Source organism: Dermacentor variabilis, chromosome 3, assembly GCF_050947875.1.
Source record: "Dermacentor variabilis isolate Ectoservices chromosome 3, ASM5094787v1, whole genome shotgun sequence".
Lineage (NCBI taxonomy): Eukaryota > Metazoa > Arthropoda > Arachnida > Ixodida > Ixodidae > Dermacentor > Dermacentor variabilis.
Genome location: NC_134570.1, coordinates 206759336 through 206779362, shown reverse-complemented (window position 1 = coordinate 206779362; position 20027 = coordinate 206759336). Strand labels below are relative to the sequence as shown.

At 49.2% G+C, this 20027-nt stretch overlaps 1 protein-coding gene and 1 pseudogene across 1 annotated transcript in view; both read left to right on the top strand.

The window, feature by feature from the left end:
* Positions 1-20027, top strand: part of LOC142576609 (polyamine-transporting ATPase 13A3-like) — a 296153-nt gene that overhangs the window by 32221 nt on the left and 243905 nt on the right. The gene's annotated exons all lie outside the window — the stretch shown is intronic.
* On the top strand, positions 319-11799 carry LOC142575002 (uncharacterized; annotated as a pseudogene).

The following is a 20027-nucleotide window of genomic DNA, read 5'->3' as shown; positions in this document are numbered from 1 at the left end:
CTGTCCGCTTAGTGTTGCAAAGTGACGTCAGCCGCAATCAGACTGCCTTGCAAGCGCTGACGGCACGTGCGTTTATCGTTTGATATCCATCCCTCGTTCTCCCTTCTCCCTGTCTGTTTCGTATACATACGCTCCGATACGGAAGCAATAAAGATTCATGTTCCAACCTTCAAACGGCGTGCTGTCGTATACAGTAAGACACGCCACGTGTGTCCTAACAGTGTAACAGTGGTGACGAAGCCAGGCAGAACCCTCGAGGTAAAAAATGGATTAAGCCAGGCAGCTAAGCACCAAACAGCGGCCGCGGAAATATCGACCATGGCTCATCATCAACTACCGGAATATGATGACCAGTCCGACAACTGGAAGGCCTACATCACCAAGGCAGAAGATCATTTTGAGGCAACTGGCGTCAGCGACTCGGAAAAGAAGAGGGCGTTGCTGGTAGCAGGATTGAGTACGCGCACCGTGCAAGTGCTCTCAGGACAGGTTGCACCGAGGAAGCTAAACTCGCTGACGTACGCGGAAGCAGTCAAAGTTTTGGATGACTACTTCGACCGCAAGTGTCATGAAATAATGGAGAGCTATCGGTTCTTCAATCGCTGCCAGTTGGAAGATGAGCCCATTCAACAGTTCATCCTTGAAGTTCGCCATATTGCGGATGGCTGTAATTTCGGTGGCATGCTAGACCAGATGCTTCGTGACAGGATCGTCTGTGGAGTGAGGTCAAGCGCTGTTCAGAAGCAGCTATTAGCGAAAACAGATTTGACGTTGAGGGAGGCTGAAACAATTGCCTTATCAGCAGAAGAAGCGGAAAAAGATACAAAGAAGGTGTCTTCTGACATTGAACCCATGCTCAAGGTCAATGCACGACAACCTGATGAACTGGTATCAGTATGTGGGCGTTGCGGAAGTAAGAAACACAGCAGAAACGCCTGCGGCTGGGCGAAAGCCAGGTGTTACCGCTGTGGTGTATACGGCCATCTGGCGAAGATGTGCCAAAGCGAGGTGCCGAAAGGACGCCCAAAAGCACGTTCACAATGCAGGCAAGGAGAAGCGTTTGCAGTGACAACGGATGTCACTGAGGAAAATGGAGACGATGCGCACATTTGGACACTAACCGCACCCTCCAATGGTTGGCTATCACCACGTATTCTTCATACTTTCACATGGTGTGGCATTCACGTACCTATGATTGTGGACACCGGCTCACCCATCTGTGTTTTGTCCAAAGAGATTTTTTAGAAAAACCGTGAAGATTGGCCGCAATTAGAACCCGCATTCATGAAACTGTGCTGTTATCTTGGAGAACTTCTAGTATTTGGAAGGAAGGAAGGAAAAAGTGGAGAAGGAATGGCAGGGAGGTTAACCAGTTTAGCTTAACCGGTTTGCTACCCTACACATGTGAGAGGGATGGGGGAGATCAAAGATGGGGAAGGGGGAGAGGGAGAGAGAGCACAGCACACACACATCGTCCGGTGGAGTCCATCAATCTGGCATGGTACATGATATCACTGTCACAGCCGCTTGTCCAATCCCGTCTCTTTCAAAAACCAAAGTAGTCCCTTCGTCGTCTTCACCTTCGATGTCTTCCGTCAGCGGCATGTGAAAATCGTGTCGAGGGACAATGGTCTAGTGTCAAGGTGTACTAGAACAGATGCCAGGGACTGCCGCTGAGCATTATATTCAGGACAGTCGCACAGAATGGGTTCCAGCGTCTTCTCGCAAAGACAGGCAATGGAGAGAGCGTTGTCGGCCATTCCAATGCGGAATGAGTAAGATATCGTGAAAGGCACCCCTAGCCACAAGCGATAAAGCAGAGTCGCCTCTCTTCGGCTGAGTCCACTTGGCATATAGAGATGTATCAAAGAGGGCAGGTGGTATTGACGGTTGCTATGGTCGGTCTGGCTGTTTGGTGTGCACCATAGAGAGAGCGTGATCTCTTGTGCAAGCACTCGAAATCTGCTAGCTGCGTCGGATCGCGCAAGCGGTATGGCCTCTTCTTGTGCGTCTTCAAGAGCTGCCCGAGCGGCATTATCGGCGTCTTCGTTTCCAGTGACGCCGCAGTGACTTGGCAGCCACTGAAACGTCACGTGGTGTCCTTTCTCCTGTGATGTAAGGAGTAGGCATCTAATATCGAATAAGAGCTGTTCGAATGGCCCGCGACGCAGAGCTGATAGTACAGATTGTAGGGCTGCCTTCGAATCGCTGAAGATTGACCATTGTCGAGGTGGCTCCCGATTGACGAAACGAAGTGCAGCGCGAAGAGCAGCTAGTTCAGCAGATGTCGATGTTGTTGGGTGGTCAGTCGTAAAGCTGATGGTAATAGCTTTTGCTGGGACATCCACAGCACCGGACGAACACTGGATGTTTGTAGAACCATCAGTATAAATGTGTTCGCTGTGCGCGTATCTCTCGTGCAGAACAATCAGAGACAGTTGTTTCAGCACAGGCGACGACAGTTCAGACTTTTTCCCGATTCCTGGTACACTGAGATGGCCTGTGGGGCTGATAAGACACCAAGGGGGTATCGATGGTTTAGATGCAGCGGTGAAGCCCGAGGGAAGTTTGTCGTTGTACTTGATTATAGTTTTAGAGAATGATGATTGGTGCCTCTGTGAAGGTAGTGCTGCAAGGTGGTGATAGGGGGCACGTGCAAAATGTCTGATGTGCGTTCTCAGGACTTCCACCGTAATGTGAGTTCGCATTGGATGGTCCCGAGCAAACGCAAGAGTTGCCTCTGTTGACGTGCATCTGGGCAAACCAAGGCAGACTCTGAGTGTTTGAGCTTGTGCTGCCTGCAGAACACGAATATTTGTCGTGCAGGTGTTGTTCAGTATAGGTAGACTATATCTTAGAAAGCCGAGAAAGAGAGCTCTGTAGAGTTTAGGCAGTGCGTCTACTGACATCCCCCACGTCTTTCCTGTCAAGTATTTAAACAACTAGGAAGTTGCTGTCAGGCGCCGTTTCATGTAAGCCACGTGCGGGCTCCAACAGAGGTCTCGGTCCATAATTACGCCAAGGAATCTGTGGGTTCGGACATTGAAAATGGTACGCCCATTGATTGAGACGACATAAGGCGTCACCGGTTTGCGAGTAAATGCTACTAGAGCGCATTTTTCTGGTGATATGCTTAGACCCTGTTTACACAAGTAGTTCGCTGTCAAAGTTGCCGCTCTTTGAAGTCGCGCACATATCTGAGGACATGTAACTGCCGAAGTCCAGACACAGATGTCGTCAGCGTATATTGAAATTTTGATGGTAGTTGGCAAGTATTCAGCAAGTCCAACAAGAGCGAGGTTGAATAGCGTCGGGCTGAGAGCATCGCCTTGAGGAACGCCCCTGCTGGTATAGCGTCGCGTAGTTGGGCCATCGTAAGTTAACACAAAGAATGATCTTGCAGATAGGTAACTTGCAATTCACAAAAAGCTCGACAACCTAGGCCAACCGTCGCAAGGGCGTCGAGAATGGCCTCATGTAATACGTTATCGTATGCCCCTTTCACATCGAAGAATAAAGCTGCAGATAAACGCTTACGGGACCTTTCGTGCTGGACATATTGCCACATCCTATATGGTCGCCGCGGGTATGTGCCAGGCGATGAGAATGACGCTGAAGTGGCGCGCGAGTGGAAAAAACAGAGACGACAACGACGTCGCGTTGACTGCTCTCATAAAAGTGCTTTTACACGTCCTCTACGCCGGCTATCCGTCTCCTAATAGGCTGCGACACTGGTGGAGGTGCGGGGTAGGATTGTCTCATGCTCGGCACCCCTTCGCGGAGCCATACCTCGAAAGCGGAATCACCTTCGTTCATCGTTACCGGTACAGTCGCCGCCTGCTAGGCCTGACGCCCGAGTTCAGCCCTTTGCAGGACCCTGCTGGAACGCGTCAACCTACTTCCGCCATGGCTACTGCAACTCCATCGCAGGTGACGCTGCAGAATCCTAAGATACCAGAAAGTTTCCACGGCGACGCTTTTGAGGATGTCCAAGATTGGCTTGACCAATTTGAGCGTGTCGCCAGTTATAATGACTGGGGCTCCCAGCAAAAGCTGTCTAATGTCTATTTTGCGCTTCAAGACAGTGTGCGGACGTGGCTTGTAAACCGGGAGAGAAATTTGACCACGTGGGATGCTTTCCGCACCCAGCTGCTAGACACGTTCACTAGTAGCGACAGAAGAGACAACGCGCAGCGCCTACTTGAATCCCGTATTCAAAAACCAAACGAGAGCGTTGCCATGTTTGCAGAAGATATGGCCCGCCTTTTCCGCAGAGCAGACCCTGAGATGGCCGAAGAAAAGAAGTTGCGCTATCTCTTGCGCGGAGTGAAGGAGGAACTCTTTGCCGGGCTCGTGAGGAACCCACCAACGACAGTGGCCGAATTTACCAAGGAGGCTACCGCTATAGAACGGGCACTACAGCAACGGTACCGCCAATATGATCGCAAGAGCTCGCCGGTGAACGCTTCCATTCTACCTGAGAGCTGCAGCACGTCTCTACGTGAAGTCATCAGAGAGATTGTGCGAGAGGAGATCCGGCAGCTCGGGATCTCTCCCGTGGCACCAGCGGTGGCTTCTGTCGCTGATATCGTTCGGGTGGAAGTTCGAGAGGCCTTTTCGCCGCCCGACTGGCAGGCGGTGCCGCGACGATTGACCTACGCGGAAGCTGTCTGCCGTCACCTCTTGCCACTTCGATGCTGCTGACACCGTCGACCACTACGACGCAGCCATCACCGCCAACCCCGACGCCCTATTTTCGACAGTCACAGCCGCCGCCAACTATGCCGTATCGCCGCCAGTCGATCGCTGCGCCTCGTTTCTACAGTGAATCCTCTGCCGGCTACCCGCTTCGAAAGACCGATTCGTGGCGCACCGCTGACCGCCGGCCGCTATGCTTTCATTGCGGCGAAGCAGGACATGTTTACCGCGCGTGCCACTACCGCGCGGCTGGGTATCCAAAATTTTCCAGCTGCAGTTACCCTGTGTCTGATGCTGCACGTAGCCGCGACGGAAATTCTACAAACTTTCGGCCAGAAGGTTCAACGACGCCTCGATCGCGTTCCCCCTCTCCGGCTCGTTACACCCCACCGACCCGTCGCGAATGTTGTGACGCCCCTAGGGGCAGGTCCCCTAGCCCGCGCCGGGGAAACTAGACGCAGCGACCTCCGGGGGTGAGGTTGCAAACCGGCTAACTACCCAAGAGCCCCCATCTCAGACGATCGACGACTCTACAACTCCGACGACTCCAACCACACCTCCTGTAACCGACGCCGTCAGCGCCGATCTTGTCGTTTGCATTGACGGCCACCAAGTGGCCGCTCTCGTCGATACTGGTTCGCATTTTTCGATAATCAGTCAAAAGCTGGCTGACAGGCTGCGAAAAGGGAAGAAGCCGTGGACCGGGCCCAACATCCGAACTGCCGGTGGCCAGTTGATGACGCCGATTGGAAAATGCACAGCCAGAATAGTAATCGCCGGCGCAACCTTCGTCGCCACCCTCGTCATTCTCTTTGAGTGTTGTAAAGAACTTAGATTGGGGATGGATTTTTTGAGAGAGTATGGTGCAGTGATTAATGTCCGTGACCTCGTCGTCACATTTTCTACGAGTTCAGACGACGTCGACCCCGCGGAGCACCAGCGACCCCGCTTACGTATCGCCGACGACGACGTCACGTTTCCGCCGCGAAGCTGTTCCCTCGTGCCTGTAATCTGCGACAACTTCAACACTGGCACTGGCGTCGCTGAACACATTGACGCACTGGTACTGAGTCAAGGCGTTTCCATCGCCAGGGCCGTAATCAACTACATTGTCGATGGAAGAGCATTCAGGTCGGAAACCAGCCATGGAAATCGGATAAATCGTGTAGTATTCAAGGTACCACTCCAGGCGGCCAAGGATCATCCGTTCCATTATCTTTCCTACACAGCTGGCCAGCGCTATGGGGCGGTAAGAGGTGAGTTCTAATGGGGATTTGCCCTGCTTTAAGAGTGGCATCAGGTGGCTAACTTTCCATTCGTCAGGAACATTTTCCTCCTGCCATGAGGAGTTGTAAAGGCTCAACAATTTTATCTGTGCGGATTCTCCGAGATGGCACAAGGCCCGGTATGATATACCATCCGGACCCGGAGATGATGAGCGCCTGCAGAGAGTTAGAGCCGCTTCGAGCTCGTCCATTGTTAAAGGAAGGTCCATGCGGTAATCACGGGAATGGGGGACGTCAGCTCGGGCTGGAGGATCTGGACGAGTCGCTTGGTCTGCGATCCGCGCACAAAAGTCTTCTTCAACATCGATGTCTTACCGCCCTTGGAAAAGCGCTATCGCCTTGAATAGAAAACGCCGTTCCGAAAGGCAACGTAGACCTTGCGCCGTTTTCCAAATGTGAGACAGCGGCTCGCGGGGGTCGAGGGTCTGGCAAAACGTTGCCCAACGTTCCGACGTTAATCTATCCATACGACGCTGAATCTTCTTTTGCATCCTCCTGGCTGCCCTAAGGTCATGAATTGATTTTGTACGCCGATATCGTAGTTCCGCCCGGCGACGAAGCGCTCGAAGTCGCTCTAATTCTATGTCGAAGTCATTTCGCGAGAAAGAGATCCTCATTATGCGAGTGGCGTTTTGCATCGTAATTTTAATCGTTTGCTCTAACCCAGATGGTAGGCCCTCGCGGCAGGCATCTTCCATCTCAGATTTTAAGTTGGTCCATTGAATTGTCCGAATGGTATTCCGTGGGCCTGATCTAGACGACAAGCCTTTGATGATCAGATAGGTGGGAATGTGATCACTCCCATGTGTCTCAATATCTGGAAACCACTTCACACATCTGGCGAGAGAGTTGGAGACGAAAGCAAGGTCGAGGCAGCTGCCGTATGTCACGCCTCGAAGAAAGGTGGGGCTACCATCGTTCAGGAGAGTAAGGCCATAGTTGTGGGCGATGCTTGCTGATCTTCGGCCTTTTGCATTTGTCCTTGTACTTCCCCATGCTGGATGGTGTGCATTGAAATCTCCTATGATGACTCATGGGGCGGGACAAACATGCAAGATATCCGCAAATCTTTTGGTATCGAAATTGCTGGAAGGCGATATATACACGCCTATGAGAGTAAACAAGAGCTTGTTTTTTTGAAACTGTGATGCATATATATTCATTGTCGTCGTGGGGCGCACTTGGTTGCAAAACATAGGTGAGTTCACGACAAACAAAAATGACGATTTTGCTGCATGCACCATATGTTGATGACATGATAAATTCGTATCCTCACAGCCTCAATAAGTTTCGACAAGTTGGGCTCACAAATGACGATGAGTGGAAACACATTGGTGTACACAAACTGACGAAAATCTGAAATTCGTGATTTTAGCCCTCTGTCGTTCCACTGGATGACGGACGCTGCCTTGACTTCTTTCCGGAAGGATGGGGTACGGGTAGCCATCTTTCTAGTTGAGGGATGCAAGTACTGGAATTAAGGCGTCGAGCACTTTAAGTGCGTTTTGAGCAGAAGGTGTCCCCATGTTCACTAAAATTGCTCGAATGGCCTCCATGAGAGAGCGTAGCCCCGCGATGAGTTGACGGTCTGTTTAGGTGAATCATCCTTGGCCGGAAAAGGATCAGGTGGGGCCCCGACCCTCTGAGGTTCCTTCGCAAGGGAGCGGCTCGGTAGCGTAGGCCATTCCTCTAAAGATAGTCTTTTCTGCTTCCGTCGTGGAAGTGGTGGGCCTTTTCGCGGCGCGACTAACTGGCACCGCAGTACCAGTGGAGGGGGTACTGTCACTTCACGCATGCGCCTTCTTCGAAGACGTACGATGTTGCCTACGTTGACGCCGACGCCGGAATACTTCGGCAGCCTCCCTGTGGGCCGAATTGTCTCTGGCCATTTGCTTGAGAACTACGCGCTCCCTCTTGATGCAGGGACAGTCCTTCGACGAGGCCGCGTGACGGCCGCTACACTTGGCGCACTTCAGGACCGTGGTACCGCAGGTCTGTCCTGCATGAGGTTCAGCGCAACGGGGACACAGTAGCGAGTTGGGACACACGCCCTTGACGTGTCCTAGCCTGAAACACTGATGGCATTGAAGCGGCTTCTGGATGAATGGTCGAACCGGATGTCGGAAATGTCCGACTTTAACGTGGGATGGGATACAATCCCCCTTGAATATTACTTTTACGCAGCGTATTCCCAAGACGGCGCCCTTGCGTAATGACCGTGCCTTCGTATGCCGGCTTGACGACGCTAGGTAAGTCATCATTGGGAATGGCAATGTCAATGTCGTAAATCACACCGGCTATGGAGGTGTCGTCGCTCGGGTTAAAGGGGCACATTTTGATTCCGTCTAGCTCTGTGATTTCTTGAAGTTTTCCAAGCGCACTCACGTTGTACACGTCTATGGCGAGTATATTCTTGCGGGGATTTATTCTTATGTCTTTAATTTGATCCGGCACCCCACATTCCAGAAACATGGATAGGGCTTGCCTGTTCAGCAATCGTAGGTTGCTTGACGGTTCTTCCGGCATAAAGATGACGACGTGTGGCCAGCACGCAGGCCTTGACTTCACAGTCGTTGTGCTCGCAGGAGTTGACGGCGCTGTGTTGACGAGTTTGCTCCTCGCCCTCTTACTCCGGACGGGTATGAAGACGTCGTCGGATGAGTCGTCTTCCGACAGAGTACAGCTCGGTGTCTTCGGTGTCACCGGGGGAGCCAACTCGCTTCCTTGCGGTTGACGGCCGTGATGACTTCTGGCCAGGCGGGCCTCTGGCATGCTCCTCGTCCATCGCCGCAAGACGGGGAGGCGAGGCACTTCGAAAGGCGAAGATTTTGCCAAAAATTCACAGAGCACAGAAACAAGTGTTCTGCCAAGAAGACACTTCGCCGCCTTCTTCCAGTATTAGGGAAACTGAGTATGGCAGTGTCCTACAATGACAAGGAGGTCAAGAGTTCCTTGATGGTCCTGAACTGTTCAGGTCCGAGCCTCTGCGGACGAGAGTTGATTTCGAAGTTCAATGACGCCGGATCTTCGGTGTTGAATGTATCAGTGCAACAAAGCTCTGGTCCAGGAAGCAGCCGTACCCCCGCCATGCATGCCGTCCTGTAAGAGTTCAAAGACGTCTTCAGCCCTGAGCTGGATCTAATTGACGGACACCCTGTCCATCTGAAGCTCAAGGAAGGCGCCATGCCGAAATTTTGTAAGGCCCGTTCCCTTCCATTTGCTTTACACGACAAAGTTTCGAAAGAGATTGATAGGCTCGTAATGCTTGGAGTACTGTCACCTGTAACGCACGCCGAGTGGACTACTCCCATTGTGCCTGTAACGAAGAACGGCGCGGTTAGAATCTGCGTGAACATTAAGGTGACCCTGAATCCCGTCTGTGAACTGGAGCAGTACCAGTTGCCAGCTATTGATGACATTTTCGCATGCCTGAACGGTGGGGACTGCTTCAGCACGCTGGATTTAAGAGACGCGTATAACCAAGTCCCCCTCGATGCGGACTCAAGGAAGATGTGTGTAATCAATACACACCGTGGTTTGTTTTGCTACAACCGACTGCCATTCGGCATAGCTTCCGCGCCTGCCATCTTCCAGCGGAAAATAGAAACAGTTCTGCAGGGCCTTACAGGTGTTCAGGCTTACCTTGACAATGTTTTGGTATCAAAAAAACCTTGTAGCACCGACAGGTTACGACAAGTACTGCAGTGTTTTCGTGAGCATGGAGGGAAGCTCAGACTTGAGAAATGCAGCTTTCGCCAAGAGGCAGGGGCGTATCTGGGTCATAAAATTGATCGTGAAGGTCTGCATCCAATAGAGCAGCGTGTTGAAGCAATCGCGCGAGCCCCCGACCCACAAAATGTTAAGCAGTTGAGGTCGTTTCTGGGCATGATTACATTTTATTCGAAGTTCGCGCCCAACATGTCTTCCGTACTTGCACCGCTGTACAAGTTATTGGAAAACAGCACACGTTAGTTCTGGGGACATACGCAAGAAGCAGTTTTTCGTGAAGCAAGAAATGCTTTCGGGAAGCGGCTGTGCTGGCTCACTATGATCGCGAGAGGCCCCTCAAGCTAGAGTGTGACGCTTCACAGGACGGAATAGGTGCCGTGCTTTTCCATACATTCGGAAAGATAAACAAACCGGTCGGGTTTTGTTCTAGAACGCTAACAAGGGCTGAGAAAAATTATTCCCAGCTTTAGAGGGAAGCCCTTGCTCTTGTGTTTGGAGTGTCCAAGTTCCGTGATTATCTCGTAGGTCGAGAGTTCATATTGGTCACCGACCACCAGCCGCTCGTGGCCTGCTGAAGGCGGATCGACCAACTCCAGCCGTGGCAGCCGCCAGAATAGAGTGCTGGGCGCTGTACATAGGCGGATTCCGCTATCAGCTTCAATACTCTCCTGGTAAACAACTGCTCAACGCTGACGCCCTTAGTAGACTGCCACAACGGACGTCTGAGCCGAAGCCACCAGAAGCGGACCCACCAGACTATCTGCTGGCCTTGACTGTGTTCGATGAGGGAACTGTGTCAGTTGAGGAGCTAAGGCAGTTGACTGCTGGTGACCCTGCTCTGAGTCAAGTTATGCGATTAACTAAGAACGGTTGGCCGCCCTGCGCAAAAGACTTGAACACGAGTGTCGCACCTTTTTTGACAAGAAATTGTAGCTTTCTTTGGCCCACGGGTTGTTATACTGGGGCCGGCGAGTAGTCGTTCCGTTGACGTGTTATCTTATACCTTTTGCATGAGACGCACCAAGGATTGTCCGCTATGAAGGCGGTTGCTAGATCGTCATTCTGGTGGCCAGGGTTAGATCGCGAAATAGAGGCAGTGACAGCGTCATGTCAGAGTTGTGTTCAAAACCTACCCATGACAGCAACAGCAACGCCAAAAAGCTGGCCCGCTACAGTCAAAAAATGGGCAAGGGTGCATATCGATTTTGCGGGACCTATTGCAGGGAACATGATACTCGTGGTCGTGGACGCATACAGTAAGTGGATTGAAGCTGTGCCACTGCGACAAGCAAACGCTTCATGCACAATCAACTGCCTGCGCGGTATGTTCTGCATATTTGGCGTGCCACGAACCATCGTGTCCGATAATGGAACGCAGTTTACCGCTAACGAGTTCGCTACTTTTGTCAAGAGGAAAAACATAACGCATCTGCGCAAAGCTGTATATCACCCTCAATCGAACGGTCTAGCAGAAAGGGCTGTCAGGGCAATTAAGGACGGCCTCAAGAAGATTGGTGAGGGGCGGTCGGGAGATTATATTCACAGGCTGCTTTTCAATTACAGAAGGACACCTAGCCGCTCTGGAAAATCACCGTCAGAGTTGCTCTTCGGATATAAAATTCGAACCCGTTTAGATACATGTTTTCCTCCTGTAGACGCAGGGCCAGCGAACGAAGCAGACGAGTGGCCACTGCCATTGCCTGAAGCTACCATGTACGCCCGCAACTTCGGAACGGGTGAGAAATGGACTCCAGGAATTGTAGAGTCTACAACAGGCTCTCGGATGGTGAGCATTCGAACACCAGCCGGATCAGTAAGACGACATGTTGATCAGGTGTGGAACCGGAAAAATGCGACGCCACCGCTTGGTAAAGACCAAGAAGCGGCAAAACGAGAATCGAGAACAGGTACTCCTAGCGACTACCCACTGTCGCCGAGAACGCCAGCCGAACAAAGGGGCATAACAGAACCTGAGCATGAACTTCAGCCGGAACTCGCAGAGAGCAACGCTGAACCCGTCAGATCACCCGAAGCCTTGCGGCGCTCTACACGTCAAAGAAAACCAGTACAGCGACTTCAGTATTAAGGAAGAAGAGATGTTGCAAAGTGACGTCAGCCGCAATCAGACTGCCTTGCAAGCACTGGCGGAACGTGCGTTTATCGTTTGATATCCTTCCCTTGTTTTCCCTTTCCCCCTCTCTGTTTCGTATATATATACTCCGAGACGGAAGCAATAAAGATTCATGTTCCAACCTTCGAACGGCGTGCTGTCGTATACAGTAAGACACGCCACGTGTGTCGTAACTATGTAACACTTAGCTGTTTCGTTTGCCGCCTACGGCGAGTATAGTAATAAAGGCTTAGTTATGGCAGACACTGCATCTTACATAGGACAGTAACCTTACTGTATTTGGCATGAGCATTCTAAATGCGCTTATGAGACGGATGCTACCTGTGAAGCTCCCAGGGAGCTTTTATTTGTATGGTGAGTTGTTCTATTCTGATTGACTGATTGTAGCGCTAAACTGTGAAATAAGATGCGAGGAGGCAGACGACACTAGACAAGCGTTTGTGCGTTGTGAAATGCATGACGACAGAATAACTACTATTGCTTAATGACGACGACGTCAAAAGAGACAGATCACAAAGCGGGAATTACGTCGATGCAACGACCACGATGGCTTTACGACTACAATCACTTGCTTAGAAGCCCATGGCATTAGACAAGTTGGGGCACTGGGCCGGCGTAGAAGGCGTAACAATGACTGCATGACTAGTCGTATCAGGGTGCTGGAATGACTACGATTGAACGACCACGACGAAGTCACTACCACGAGCACATGCTAAGAGGCCCACGCTGGTAGACAACTTATGCCGCTGGGCCGGCGTAGATAGATTGATTGATTGATTGATAGATAGATAGATAGATAGATAGATAGATAGATAGATAGATAGATAGATAGATAGATAGATAGATAGATATTTGAAACGGCTGAAGCAACGAATGGTAATTGCATTAAAATTTACGCTAGAATTTATCGCATGATGACTGTCGATGGTGATGTGAGTAGCATTCTAGCAATGCAGCGAACAACTCATTTCAGCAGTCGCGTTTATTTAAAATCTGTAGTGGTCATTCTGAGACTTCCATTGCTTCAGGTGCATGCGACATAATCGGCCACCATCCCACTTTGCTATGGCACTCGCTTGCCGACGTCTCCAAGATGATAACTGAGGGATGTCGACACAGTGACAATCATGGAATGACGACGATGGAACGAAGAAGGGGGAATGATGACAACGACATTGCGACCGTGAGGTGATGATTCCTGAATGATGACGATGATATGATGATGATCGCGTGACGATACCAACACGAGGATAAGGGATGACGACGCTAGCGTGATGACAACGCTAATCACAACCGGATAACAAAGCTGAAATGACGACGACGACCATGACGGCATGACGATGATGGTATGACCACAGATGAATGATTGCCACTGCCTTACGATAAGGCAAGGATGACGATGGCATGAAACGGCGATAATATTGTGATTTAAAAATTATGCGCCATTCCACTCTTGAAGCAAGATGAGCGACAAAGCGGTTACAGAGAATTTTGAACAAAGGTAGGAACGCATTCATTGCCTTGATCGGTGTTCACCGTGGCGAAAGGTACGCACATACATTTATTTTTATACATTCGGGTTCATTCATGTTTTACATCCGTTATACACATTCGTGTTTTCATTGCGCAATATATTGAGGCAATGAATTTGAGACCAATATCACCTCGCCGACTTACATTGGGCCAGTGCCGTCAGCGCCTTCGCAGAGGGTTCGCTAGCATGATGAGCGTCATAGCAGCCAGCTGTGGAAGAAGACGACGACAAAGGCGCAAGCAGTGGCATGAGCGCCAGGGGCATATGGGAATGCTGGCGTGTTGAGTGGCAACGGAGATGGCTGTGGAAGAAGACGACGACGCCGAACGCGCGAGCAGTGACTCAAGACATTGCTGATGATGATGGTTTTTGCTCGCACATAAAAATTCCACGGAACATTAGCCATAAACAGCTTCGCTTTACAAATTCAAGGGACACTTAGTTCTCCCTACATGGTTAAATGCGAAAACAAGCATTGTGACCACGTGACTCGAGCTACACGTCAGCAGAAGCGCGGCGACATCCGTTGCCACTGGCAAGGTCCATCGAAATAGGTCGTGAAGTTGGAACGAAAAGCGTGCCAAAACCTATCTCCAGAATATCAATTAGTGGTGCCTGATTGAAGCACCACTAGGTGAGGGGTGGGGGACAAACACTGAACATATAAAAAAAATGTTCGAAAATTTTTAGTCAGGATACTGTGTTACGAGCAAACATTCCGTTACAAATATTTTTTTTGCTATACTAAAACACCAAAATGTTAATTTTTCTTTTCTCTTTGACAATTTACTAGTTATATAGTGCTTAGTGACTCCTACCAACCCGTAATTCGAGCGCAGGACTTGGCAAGACTGTGCCAACCAGCTATTGTGTGGTGCGAAATGACATTGCTCACTCGAATGCGGCACTTTCATCCGAGTTTTTTTGTTTCTATCCTTGCGTGTTTATTCAAAGTGTGGCGTGTGCTTCCCTTGAAATTTTGGGGGACGTAGCGTGCGGCATTCATTGGCGAAAGGTGTGAGTGGAGGCTTTTTGTTATCGTGCAAGTTCACGGTGCGGCATCCGACACGTTGTGTCTCGTCCTGATGATAAATGCGGAATGCTCCGCGAGGAAACTTAGTGCTATGTTTGTTCACTCTCCGTGACACAGGCTCTGGGTGCTGGACAGACAGCAAAATTAGCAAGTCGAATGTTTTCTAAATGTTGCGGGACAATGTTGTCAGCTGACTGCAGGATATGAATGCATGGTGTCGTGCGGAATTGCATATGATTCTCTGAAAGCGCTATACATTGCGACTGTATGCTGGCCATAGTACTTTTCATGCGTTGAAACATACTTTCGGTGAGTCGGTTGCATTATTCTACAGGAACAAAAGTGAAGTTGCTTTTGAAACGTCTGTGGCACTGTAATTTATTTCCATCCTATTCGCTTACTTTTCTAAGAAACAGATTGGATTATTGCCCTCAGTAACAGTTTTATTATGTTCACATTAAGACATACTTCACTCCTGCAGTTTATTGACAGGCTGGTGCTTAAGCTGAGGTGAGTCCCAAGCTCACCTCGGCCTCAAAACAAAAGTAACTGCTGGCGTAGTGGTTGAAACGCCGCACACTAAAAAAATTCAAACATTCGCGCCAAGCAGCATAGGACCTGGACGTCACAGTCATTTCTGGTTTTGACGTCACTTTTTTGTTCGTTGCTGTTAGTTGTGCCCTCGATACGTAGATAGCGACGGTTTCAACAAGCCGCCATTTTCATGAGATGTGGGCTTCTGTGGAAGCTTCGCTACCAGTTTACATATACCTTACGAATGGTTGAGTCATGTTGCTCTGCGCCACGTCAGCAGTTATGCCACGACGTCAGGTGACCAACGCTGTTCATCGTAAGGTGCGCACAATGCAAGGTCGTGGGTTTGCCTCCCAACAAAGTTTCAGCGTTTGACTACTAAAGAAGGTAGTGGCTTGGAATGCCTTAATTAACTACATTAATGAACTCTATGTTCGTTAACTGCGCCTTAATTAACGCCAAAGGTCGTGAGTTCGAACTCCCAACAAAAGTCAGGGGTTCGAGTGCCTTTACTAACTCTATTTTAATTTACCTTAATTTACTTGGCCTTAGTTAACACAAACGGTCGTCGGTTTGACTCCCACCAAAAATCGTAGGTTCGAGTGCCTTAATTAACTCTATCTTATTTAACAGCGCCTTAACAAACATCGCCTGAATTACCACAGAAGTCATGGGTTCGGCTCCCACCAAAAGTCGAGGGTTCGATGAGTTTGGTCACGACAACGCCGAATTTTCTGCCTCACGACGCATATAATGCTTTTGCATTAATAATGACAGCCTATAAATACGACAGAATGACGAAGAAGGAATTATGTTAGCATAATGTCAAACGCTCTATGACAACGGCATGACGTAACTGAACGGATGACGATGTTAAAATGACTGTGCGGTGAAGACGTTAAACGGCGCGGTGAAGACGGTATGACGAGAGTCGCATGTCGAAGTAAGAATGACGATGGTATAACTATGATGGCATCACAGCGATGCTATCATGGCGACCTTATGACAACATGCTTCGAGATCATTAAGGTGCACAAGACGCAAGTTGCACTATTCTACTTAGGGCATTCATAAACTAGCTTATCTAACATTTGTTCGACCTCAGCTTGAATACGCCGCATCCCTCTGGTCTCCCCATAAGAAATACTTGATCGAAAAGCTCGCATCTATTCAGAATAAGGCTGCGCGTTTTATTTCAGATTCTTATGACTATAACAAAACTATAACACAAATTAAACTCAACCTCTCACTACAGCCCTTGCACGATCGTCGTGATATGGCCCTGTAGTCGTTATTTCGTAACAATATCCATAATACAGCGTCATCAGTTCTGCCTCTTGAAACTGCTCATTACAGGTCACACAAGCTGTACGATCATTTCAATTTCATGCACATCTACGGAAAGACTAATTCATTTAACTACTCCGCTCTTCCAAGAGCCATTCGCTTTTGGAACATTCTTCCTAACGGCATCACTTATGAGAGTAACCAGGAAAATTTACGGGCATCTTCTAAGAACGCATTTCTCAAACTCTACATAACCTAACGTGCTATTTTTCTTTAGTTTCCCCTTATTATTGCGCTACTATCCCTTAACTACTGTTTTGTTATAGGAAAATAGTTCCAGCTCACTCTGTAATTCTATTGATTAAGTTATACTTTGTGAAAATTTCTTGTTCTCTGACCTCTCGCGTTCAAAAGCATTCGGTTTGTCCTTTGTACAATTTTAACACCACAATACTGTATGTTAGCGCATCTCTTACACTGTACTTTTCATATATGTATTCACATATGTATTCTAATTATTGTATAATCTTAGAGTGTACTCTCGCCCCTTACACAATGCCTCTAGGGGCCTGTAAGGTATGCTTAAATAAATAAACATAATGACGAAACCAATGCGAGGCCGATGAGATGAAGAATGTATAACGGCAAGGGGGCGACGGCGACTGTATGACGAGCCCTGTATGAGGATGATGGCATGACCTCAACGGCATGACGAGACTCGGATGAAGAAGCTGGAGTGACGACGATGGAAGGACCATGGCGTCCTTACGACGACAGTGTGACAACGAATGCAAGGAGACTTTACGACGGTGACGGCGTTATGATGTCATGACGAGAGCAGAATAACAAACGGAAGTGACGACAATCATATGACCACGAGGGCATCGCGACAAAGAGCCCACACTTGGGACGTAGCCTCGGACGGACGCTTTCGGCGATGTAACTTTCAGTGAAAGCTCATTGGCTGGCTGAGCGAAACCGGTTGAGCTGATTTGCTCGTTGAGGATTATGCCACGCGAAAGCAATAGTATCACCGAAAGTGATCGTCCAAGAATGTGTCTCCTTATAGTGGCCCTAGCTAGTAGACAACTAGGGGTACGTAGCCGGCGTGACACGCGTAGGTAGAGGGATAGGTAGATAGGCTCGAAACTGAGCAAGTGAAGGTATTATTCGCATTAATATAACTGATGTAAGGAAAGAATCTTCATCACATTAAAAATTAAGAATTGAATCACACTCAAGCGCTCAATCAAAACCTATTTGAGTCAGAAGTGCAATACCTGTACCTAAATATGACCAAGAAGATCAACACATAACTATCGATCAAATGGTAAGAGTTCACTAATAGGGAAATAGAATAGAATAAAAGGAGAAAAAATACCCTGTAAAATGCAAGATCACCTAGCATGTGTCGCTGATTTGACGTAAGGGATTGATGCGACCAGTAAATATTGCTTGTTGTCAGTAGGAGCACCTAGTAATGTTTGACTTGAGATAGCAGAAGCTTAATGTGGGCGAGTTGGTTTTGCATACTAGAAGAAATGAGCGCTACGAAGAGGTGGTCTAAAGGAAGAACATGTACGACGGAGAAGGCGCCTTGTCCGCCGTACATGTTCCTCCGTAGTCCGTGTCGTTGTGGCGCTCATTTCTTCAAGGCTTCAGATAAAATTATTGCGTCTTGCGGATGCATGTCTACTGTATGATAATGCAACGCAATCAACGAAGGTTATTGTAATCAAGCACACATTCAAAGCAAATTTTAGAGACAAGAACGGAGCATCTGTGGAATACTACGCATATTACAGCGCATAGCAAGGGAGCACGTGGCAAGAAATTTTGGAATAAGCAAGCAGAAAAAAAAACAACTGCAAAGAATTGATTACAAGGCTGCTGAGCATGCGCCGCTATTGTGATGAAAAAAATGCAAGGGCACTTAAGCACTCCATATGAGTGTGGGATGCGAAAGTATGAATGTTCGATTGAATGCTGCTGGACGGTCCTTCGGGTTATGAACTCCTCGCGGGTAAGTGATCACGCTGACACGCTTGGAGAATGCGTCCTAGATAGCGCAAGGCCGGTTCACTTGGATCCGTGACTTCATGCTACCTTGTCCGAGTGCCACAGAATCTAATGGGGAGGCTCCCGTACCTATGGGTTTGTGTTACCGCTTTCGTCACGCTGGGCTTGGCAATGTAAATTTCGGTCGAAGTAGCATGACGTCATAAAGCAGAGTGCACAGGCCAGCCTGCTATGTAGGAGGCGCAGGTTTAGCCCAGTGGGTAAAACACGGCTAAACACAGAGAGGGCCGTAGGTTCGAAACTGATTACCGCCAGCCTTACTCCTTTCGAATTCAGATGTTCTTGTACATGAACTTCCGTATAGCGATTACTGAGGCGCAATTAGGACGCAGGCGAGAGCTTGCGCAGACAAGGAACGCACGGATAGCACCGGCTTCCGAGAGGGACAGTGGTGTGGCGTCGCGCCCACGCCCTCTCTCTTCACGCATAACCTCGTGCGCTAAGGCCAAGCAATTGTACTCTTTTGCTCGATCTGCTCCGTCGAGACGCGTTATTGACGTGGCGACTCCGCCAATAAGTATTTAGGTGCTATTTTTGGCTTATACAGAGGATAGACGCACTCTTTTTTGTTCAATAGGCCACTTGATGCTTTCGAATCAAAATAAAAAAAAAACTTCCTGTAATGTCCAACACTGAGCACACGTCTATCTTCAGCGAGTTATTCCGCTTCCATCAAGTTAAGGCGGCATGAGCGCACATATAAAAATTGGGTCGTTTCGAATAAACGCTGGTTTTTCGTGAGATTTTCTTGGTGTGAGCATGTAGCATACGACACTAATACTTGTGATGAGGATGGCTAGCGGACTTCTGCCACCGTTCCTTGCTACGCCAGGGGCACCTGCTATTCTGCGGTTGCGTTGGCTGCGGTTGTTCGAGAATTTTCTTCTCGCTAGCGGCCCCGATAAATTATCGTCAAAATGGCGCCAACACTTTTCATGAACTGCCTTTTATGTGAAGGACAACGCGTCTCCGAACCTCTTCCCTCGAGAACAAGGAGCATAGCAACGGCTGAAGGGAGTAAAGACAACGATGGCGCGAAGGACTTGTTCAAGACCGCGACCGTACCGTTAGGTAGCCATTTCACTGCTGCTGATTGTGTTGTCGATCTCTGAGAGTCAGCTGAGTTCTGCGATTTAGCAGAGCAAGTTGACGAGAATTGGTGTGACCAGTGTATCACATGTATCGCGTGTCCGCAGTTGCGTGAGAGCCTCCTGTTTGAGGTTGACAATTCATGTTTTAACGAGTAATCGAGATATCGTTACATTGGGAGCAAGTCGCACGCGAGCCGGCATCTCTTGGAAACTCAGTACGAATCTTCACGTCGCAACAGACAAGTGAGCTGAAGCAACACCACTTAGGTTGCACAAGGCCCGTTCACTCCGATTCATGACGTTAAAGTACCTGGCCCAAAATTTCCATTGCCAAGACTGGCGGGACGAAAGTGGTGACGTAAACATCACGCGTGCTTACTCTGGTGCATCCCCATTAGAGTCTGACAGCCGAGCCAGATAGCATGATTCCATGAATCGGAGTGAATAAGTGATGTTGCCTCGGTGCACTCAGACACGCCGCGCGCGACGGTTATCACGGACACGATCACTATAGAGCCGCTTCTCGTTATTTACCGTCACGTTCACGCTCTGTCCACTCATCATCAACGCCTACCGATGCCAGCGTCATACCGCACTCTTGGAAATTGCCATTCTGCGATAAATG